This window comes from Silene latifolia, chromosome Y (genome assembly GCF_048544455.1).
Source record: "Silene latifolia isolate original U9 population chromosome Y, ASM4854445v1, whole genome shotgun sequence".
NCBI classification, from domain to species: domain Eukaryota; kingdom Viridiplantae; phylum Streptophyta; class Magnoliopsida; order Caryophyllales; family Caryophyllaceae; genus Silene; species Silene latifolia.
Genome location: NC_133538.1, coordinates 386,140,582 through 386,149,242, shown reverse-complemented (window position 1 = coordinate 386,149,242; position 8,661 = coordinate 386,140,582). Strand labels below are relative to the sequence as shown.

Sequence of the window (8,661 nt, the reverse complement as noted above, 5' to 3'; positions counted from 1 at the left end):
GCACCTAAGTAACATAAAGATTTATCAATTTGATAGGTGCCAATTGTGCATGGAATGGAAAAACTTACGGGATCTTTTAACTTAGGAGGGGACTTGTTTTGAAAAAGAGCACTTACCTCGACGGTGAAGGCTATTGTTTCAACTTCGTCAAAAGTCCTCTTCTTAGTTAAAATGTCTTTCATGAACTTAGTATAAGATGGAATTAGAGTGATTAATTTGGTAAAAGGAACGGTTACTTGGAGATTCTTCACAACTTCCATGAACTTACCGAATTGAGAATTGTTTTGATGCTTTGCCAATCTATGAGGGCATGGCACTTTAACTTTTTCCGGCACATTTGTTTTAACATCCTTATTTGGTGGAGCATCCTCCACATCTTTGACTTCTTCAACCACAAGTGGATCATCCACCTTCTTTGGAATATCTTTACCTTCCTTACTATTAGGAGAAACCTCCAACTAAACAAGTAGCTCCTCATCTTCCCTAGGCATGGGTGGTCCATTATATTTCGCACCACTTCTTAAGGAGATGGCATTAAGGGTAGCATGTGGTTTCTCACCTTGAGGCGGTAATTGACCCGTTTTCCTTGAAGAGCTAGATGAGGCTAGTTGAGCCATTTGTTGCTCCAACATCTTTATTGCGGCATTGTGAGATTGATCACTCTTTTGTAGTTGAGCCAACATTTCCGATTGGGTCTTAGCCATTTGCATTACCAAGGCCTCAAGTTTACCTCCTCCTTGGTTATTTTGTTGGCCATTTTGAGGTGGTAGCCCTTGATTTTGTTGGTTGTTTTGTTGAGGCGGCCTTTGTTGGTTTTGATAACCCGGTGGGGGATTATACTTTTGTTGTTGAGGGACATAGGCTTTTTTTTTGTGGTGGGGGTTGAAGTTGAGGGTTAAGCACATTATTACTTCTATAAGACATATTCGGGTGAAATTTTGAATTCGGGTTATAAGTGTTGGAAAATGTACCCGGTGGATATGAACTTTGTCTAAAAGCTTGAAAAGCATTTACCTCCTCAATACTAGCTTGGCAATGAGTGGTGTAATGACCCGCACCTCCCAACCATCGCAAACAATGATTTGACTCGTAGAGGACACGACATTGAGTTATTGAAGAGAATCTCTAGCATCTCGTTCCGCTAATTGTTGTTGGAGTAAGGCAATTTAAGCTAACAATATGGGATTATCGTAGGATTCTTCTTTACCTTTGAGTGGCACACTTCGAGAATTGACATATTGTGCGTCATGGATCGCCATAGATTCGATCGTGGCATGAGAAATATCGGTGTCAATTTGATCAAACCGCCCATTATTGGCGGAATCAAGAATCCTTCGGGACTCGGCACAACATCCATTGTAGAATGTTATAGCTAGGAACCAATTATCCAACCCATGATGTGGGCATTGTCTTTGCAACTCTGTGTACCTCTCCCAATCCTCATATAAGCTCTCAAGAGCTTGTTGACGGAATCCGGTGATTTGGCTTCTCAAGGTTTGAGTTTTCTCCGGTGGAAAAAACTTTTGATAGAACGCAAGAGCCAATGTCTCCCAATTTGTGATTCCCATAGTGGTGCGATCAAGGCTATTGATCCAAAGCTTTGACTTGTCCTTCAAAGAGAAAGGGAAAAGTATTTCCCTTATTTGGGCTTGAGTGACGCCCGTTTGTCGGATCATGGAGCAATAATCGCAAAAATTTTGCACATGCAAATTGGGATCCTCCAAAGGACTTCCCCCAAATTGCTTCCTCTCCACAAGGCTAATGAAAGCCGTCTTGATCTTGAATTCTGGCGCGGTAATTTGAGTAGTTGTAATACCGACCAGAAGCATGGTCGTGATGGGCTTAGAGTGATCGAAAAGTTTCACCATCCTTTTAGTTGGAGATGGTGGTGGTGGTGGAGATGATGAACTAGAAACCTCCTCTTCTTCAAGATCTTCTAGATCGTCTAGGTAAGAATTTCTAGCATTTTCAACTTGCACGGGAGAAGCGGATTCCTTCACTTCTTTCCAAAAATGTCGTCTTCTCCTAAAGGTTTTCTCGGGGTCGGAATCCGGTGAAAGCAAATCTCCACTATGAGAAGACCTGGGCATAAGACAACAATCTCTAGAAAATGATAAGTAACAGTCTTAAGGAACAAGTGTTCCCTAAGACAAAAGAAAACAAGATAAAAATCAACAAATCTAAACACAATAAAACCGTGCTCCCCTGCAACGGCGCCAAAATTTGAGAGGCTATCGCACACCTGTGCAAATATAATTATCCTAGACACAAATTAATGTAGTAATAGTGGTCGAACACAAGGAGATGGGAATGGCGTTATGAAATGCTATGGAAAGATTTCTATCAAGGTCGATTACGTTTGGTTTGGTTTGTTAGTTGGTTTGATGATTAGCAAATATAAAGATATAAACTATATGATAAAAGGAGTCTAGGGGAGTCGGGTCACACATGCAAATATAAATATATGTTCATGTTAAACTCGGTAATAGTAACATTGTCAATTGTTAAGCTTAAAGACACCCACCTCACGATATTAGAGTCAACCATAGACCGGGTCCTAGAGAAACTCTCGTTTATGACTAGGTCGTCCTACTACACATGCTTAGTCTAATCCGATTCCGTGCCTCTCGACTTATAGAACAAATTAACAAAGTTAATCTACGATTACGGCCAATAACCAAAGATTAAACGTTGTGGCACAAACATGTGATAGAAACAATTAGACAATATAATATCTACCTAATTTATCATTTTGCATATTTTATTTTGCATGGCTTTCCTAGCCCCTAGACTAAGGGAATTTAGCTACTCATATTAAATTGTAAACTATAAACTATGTTGTATGAAATGCTAAACATGATTGTAGAAATGGTATAAACTAAATGATAAAACATAAAATATAAGATTAAACTATGTGATATAATTGAAATGATAGTGATGAAACTATGAAAACGTAAATATAAATGTAAACTAAATAAACAAGAATTAGAATTACCGAAATAAGGAATTAGAACTTGAATTTCAAAGAAGAATGAAGGAGCACCAAATGCTTGAATATATTAGAACCAAATGTTTAACATCAACTAAAAGCGTAACAATGTTAAAACTAAAATGAATACTTTAAGAGAATTTTGTGTGCTAAAGCTAAGGAAGAACAGAATTATGCAAGAAAAGTATGTGTAAGAGATATCATCCAATGATGGATTAACGCCCCTATTTATAATAAAATAGGGGCATAACGTAAAATCCAAAGGAGGGGTCAACCCCGATCGGGGTTTCCAGCCCCGATCAGGGGCGTGGGTTTCCGGATATATTAGCTTCAATTCTTGATTAAATGCTCGAGGGATCCAATGTTCATGTTAAATGTCCCTTAATTCTCCGGTTAATGCCTTGATTAAATGCCTTTGTGGGATCCAATTTTGGCATCCAATGATCTTGATTAATATTTGGAGCTTCATTTAGCAAATCCATTAACCCAACTTGTTATCTTGATGACTCGGGATTAATTTCTTCCCAAAATACCTATATTTTTGTCTACATATTAATCATTTTATTAACATAAACTTATTTTTGATAATCCCTTTATTTGGAGAACTTTATGAGAGTGTTAAAGTTTATTTATTTCTTATTTTACTTTTAACTCAATTATTTCTTTTTCTACTTCCTACTAATTAAAATCCCCCAATATTTTAAAACTTATGATTTATTAATAACATTGATAATTCACTGAGTCATTATAAGATCGGTCAATATTTGACTTGACCTAACCCAGCCCATTTTCCAAGCACGTAAATATTGAGTCGTGACTCGATTGACCCAAACTCAAAGCAACCCACTAATTTAAGGTAAAGACCCAACCTTATCGAGCCACCCGGTGGGTCAAAAATAAATTAGGTTGAATGTGACTCTAACTATATAAGCTTAATGTATACTTTAATGTATGTAAAATAATAAATTTTAATTAATAATTATATAAATTTTAATACTTTAAATTACTATCACGATTAAAACAATTCTTGATATACAACTTTCAAACTAAGTAATATTTACTAATAAAATAATTATTAAGATAACTTAATTTTTATTATTAGGTCAATAATTATTAAGATAACTGAATATTGTTGAAACATTAAATATAATTTAATTTCTTTAAATTAGTTTGATTTCGATTTTAAAATGAGGAAAAAACGGGGGTTATAAACTTTTTACGGTGTGCATTATAAAGATGACATAAACATTCAAGATATGAGTATAAATCAACCAATGGTAGAATGTTACTTAGGAACCGAACATTAAAGAATTCTATATACTCCAAATTTTTGTAAAATTAGAAAAATACTCCTTGTAATTATTAAAATGTCTATAATAACTTTTCGAATAATACTCTAAGTAATGTAATTATCAAATTTCTAAAATGTTTAAAATAACCCAACCCGAATGTTTATTGTTAGAACTGACTACTATCCTTAAATAATATGTTAATAACCTATCCGACTATGACCCGAGCCTGAAATAACCCGACCCAGTGGCGGAGCTAGAATTAACCCCAGCAAGGATGAAAAACTCGGGGGGGGGAGAGGGGTAATGGTTTAAGAAAAACTCGAAAAATGTTCGAAAATTTTAACTAAAGCTTTGAAATTTTTGACCGCCCTCACCCCTGCTAGCCCCCTAAGTCCACCACTTACGCGACCCGACCCATTTTGAACCAAATTCTTGAAAACCTGAATTGTCCCAACCCGAACCTGACCCGGTTGGCTCGTTTGCCAGGTCTATCTCCGTCCCAATCATTTTTTTACAATTGAGTAAAATATTACTCATAGAAATTAAAATGATAAATAAATGATGGGACGTGAGGAATATAAAACTTTATTTTCTAAGCTAACTTATCGTGTACCTTTGAAGAAAATATCCGATGAAAAATCGTTGTTTAATACGGAGTATATTACTCCGTGTGTATTAGAGGTTGGATATCCCAAGAAATTTATGCAAATTTTGATGATAGATTGATATAGGCAAATACACAATTATAGCAAAATTTGAACCGAGGGTCGGGAAATTATTATGATGGAATAAAATAGGCATGATTTCTTTGATAATGATAAACTAAGCAATGAATGGATCGTGTAATGATCAATTTCAGCTTGTCATAGGAAGCAATCAGGTCGTTTAACAAAATTTCTAGAATGATTGATTTGCTATGGAATTCATTTGCATTCTCGAGAGTAATTAGTACTAAACAAAATTAATTTACTCGGATTGATTATAAAGACTTGAGACTACTATTAACTTATTAGATATAATATTTAAAATATGATGTTTAGCTAATTGCAGTATTACCATCTCTACACTTCCGGATCAAATGTGGGTCATTGTAAAAATACCTCCTTGAATCATTCTTCAATTTTCTCCTTTCCCTAGCATCCACTTCATCCGGGATAAAACCGCTTACCAAGTAATTAGCCAAGTCCGCAATCCATGGCACTTTGACACTTGTCTCTATTAGGGCATCTTCCCTCAACCATTCATCTATCGGTCCACTTTTATTAATTATGCAATGATCCTCTACCGTAAGCCTTGACAAGTGATCGACCACCACATTTTTAGCCCCGAATTTGTCCTTATTTCAAGATCGAATTCTTGAAGCAATAGGACCCATCTTAATAGTCTAGGCTTGGCATCCTTCTTTATCATTAGTTGTCTCAAGGCGGTGTGGTCAGTGTAAACCACCACCTTGGACCCCACAAGATATTGCCAGAACTTCTCAATTGCACGAACGACTGCTAGCATCTCTTTCTTCGTTGTTGAATAATTTCATTAAGCTTGGTCTAAAGTCTTGCTAGAATAGTGGATGACGTGATGTTTCTTGTCAACTACTTGATCGAGCACCGCTTCCACGGCATAATCCGACGCATCACACATCACTTCAAATGGAAGACTCCAATCCGGAGCCCGGATAATGGGAGCCGTGGTGAGAGTAAGCTTTAACTTGTAGACAGATTCAAGGCAAACATCATCAAATACAAAGGGGGCGTCTTAGAGAAGCAGTGAAATCAATGGTTTTGCGATTTTTAAGAAATCTTTTACGAATCGCCTATAAAAACCGGCATGTCCTAGAAAGCTCCTCATTCCCTTTACATTTGTAGGAGGTGACAAGTTTTCTATAACCGATATCTTAGCACCATCAACTTCAATCCCCCTCTTAGAGACGTTGTGTCCAAGTAAAACTCCCTCTTCCACCATAAAGTGGCATTTTTCCCAATTAAGGATCAAATTATTCTCCTCGCACCGTCTCAAGATATTTGAAAGATTAACCTATCCATGATCAAATGAGTCTACATGGACGCTAAAGTCATCCATGAAGACTTCCAAGCATTTCTCAAGAAAATCCGCAAAGATCACCATCATTCACCTTTGGAAGGTGCCGGGTGCATTACACAACTCGAATGGCATCCTACGGTATGCATATACACCAATGGGACACTTGAAGGTTGTTTTTTCATGGTCTTCTGGGTGTATTGGTATTCGGAAAAACCGGAATATCCATCCAAAAAACAATACTACAATACTACAAGGGATGGGGAAATGCTCTTTCAGGTTAGCGGACTTTAGCTTTCGCTAATCGATACACATACGCCACCCGGTGATCGGGCGTGTTGGCACACAAGTTTCATCCGCTTGCTCTACCATGGTCACTCCACCCTTTTTGGGAACTACATGAACGGGGCTCACCCACTTACTATCGATTATTTCATAGATGATCCCCGCTTCTAGTAGTTTCAAGTGTTCATTCTTGACCACCTCGGCCATTTTGGGGTTCAATCTTCATTGACCCTCCACCGATGGCCGGCTCCCCTCCTCAGGGTTTATGCGATGCATACACAAATTAGGACTTAGTCCTTTGATATCCTCAATACTATATCCCAAAGAGGCCTTGTGAGTTTTAAAAACCTTCAAAAGTTTTTGTTATTGGACCTCACTAAGATTAGCATTGATTATCACCGAGTAAGTCTCTCCCTCACCTAAAAAGGCATACTTAATTGAGGGAGGTAGGGTTTTGAGTTGTACCTTTGGAGGGACCAATCCCTCAACTTTCTTCAAGAACTCATCATCAATATAACAACCCCACATACCAAGGTGCCTTACCAAGACCACCCTAGCATATGGAGATGCTACCATCTCGGTTGCCCGAGCTAAAGTATATCAAATAGAACATCCAAGAATGTTTATTAAAAGATACAACTATTTAAAGAAGATACAACTGAACTTAACCAAAACTGTTTACAACCAAAACTATCAAAGCACTACGCCAAATAAGACCTTTAATAACGGTCAAATAATGCAATTACCGTTTTTAAACAGAAACACGGGACCGTTATTGCAACGACGGTTGTTAAATATATACCACTGTTGTACAAATAACACGCGACCGTTATATAACATCAAGAACCGTTATAAAATCTTTTAAAAAACCTATATTAAATCTTAAGAACGGTTTCAAATCCGTTGTCGTAGTTTACTATTGACAACGTCTTATCATTCCATAACCGTTGCTAAATATTATATATGATAACGGTTCATTTCGTTATCTCATTTAATTGAATGTCAAAATTTAACAACGGCTTTATTGCGTGCAAAACCGTTAATATATTTATCTGTCGACAACGATTATTGCTTAAATAAACCGTTGTAAAACTTTTGAACCCGACAACGGTTATCGTTCGTTATCTTATATTTTTGGCGGTTTGAATGGGAAGGAAAAGATGTTAACGGTTATTTGTCTAAATAAAACCGTTGTCAAATAATTGTTTGCAACGGGTTATTTTTTACCGTTATTGTTTTTTTTAAATGGTTTTAGCTTGTTCTAGCAGCTACTAAAATGCTATTTTTTTCAGCAGCGTTTGTAGCAGCTACTGAAATGCTATTTTTTCAGCTGCTGCTGAAAAATAGTATTCCAGCAGCTATGCAGTGCAAAAAGTTCAATCTTGCATCAAAATATTATACCCCGTGATCAATAAAACCCAGTTTAAAAACAGTACAAACAGGATGATCAAAAGCCAAAAGACAACTTCGTCAAAAAAACAAAAGAAGCCAATACACGATGGCTCTATATATATACACTGGTACATAAAGAATGAGAAAACTATTCAGACTCCGCTACTGAAACAACATAACTAGCCCACATATTTCTCAACTGGGTGATGTCCTATGGCGAATATTCTGGGGCTTTGTTGAGTATTAGTGGAAACTACAATTCAAAATATACATAATCAAAATAGATATAATACATGGAAGTATACAGAATTGAACTCAATTTAAATCTGAAATGTTGGTGATGTGTCCTTGACAATAATGCGTTCACGCGTTTAAATCTCATTATGAGAATACATGAGGGAAAATTATACTTTACTGTCAACTGATCCACATTTATCGGTAATGGTTGGCGGACTAGAGTTTGACATTACTGTCGTGTGACGGTGGTGATCAGTTGATCCCTTAAGGTCGTACCTTTAGGGTAACACTCTCAATCGATAAATTAATTAATTGTATGATGATAATGTTGGAGCTTGTGTCCTCCACAAATTTGTGTGATAACATTTGTAAATCTCTTACAGGTTCACAAGGGTATACTTCGTATATTTAATCAGTTGATTAACGTTTACC

The 8,661-nt window shown here is 36.7% G+C and overlaps 1 non-coding gene across 1 annotated transcript; it reads left to right on the top strand.

Annotated features, from left to right (window-relative positions):
* The first annotated feature begins 1,389 nt into the window (after positions 1–1,389).
* On the top strand, positions 1,390–1,497 carry LOC141634832 (small nucleolar RNA R71). Its single transcript, XR_012539551.1, has one exon. It is a non-coding gene; the product is annotated as a small nucleolar RNA R71 (small nucleolar RNA).
* The last annotated feature ends 7,164 nt before the right edge of the window (positions 1,498–8,661 follow it).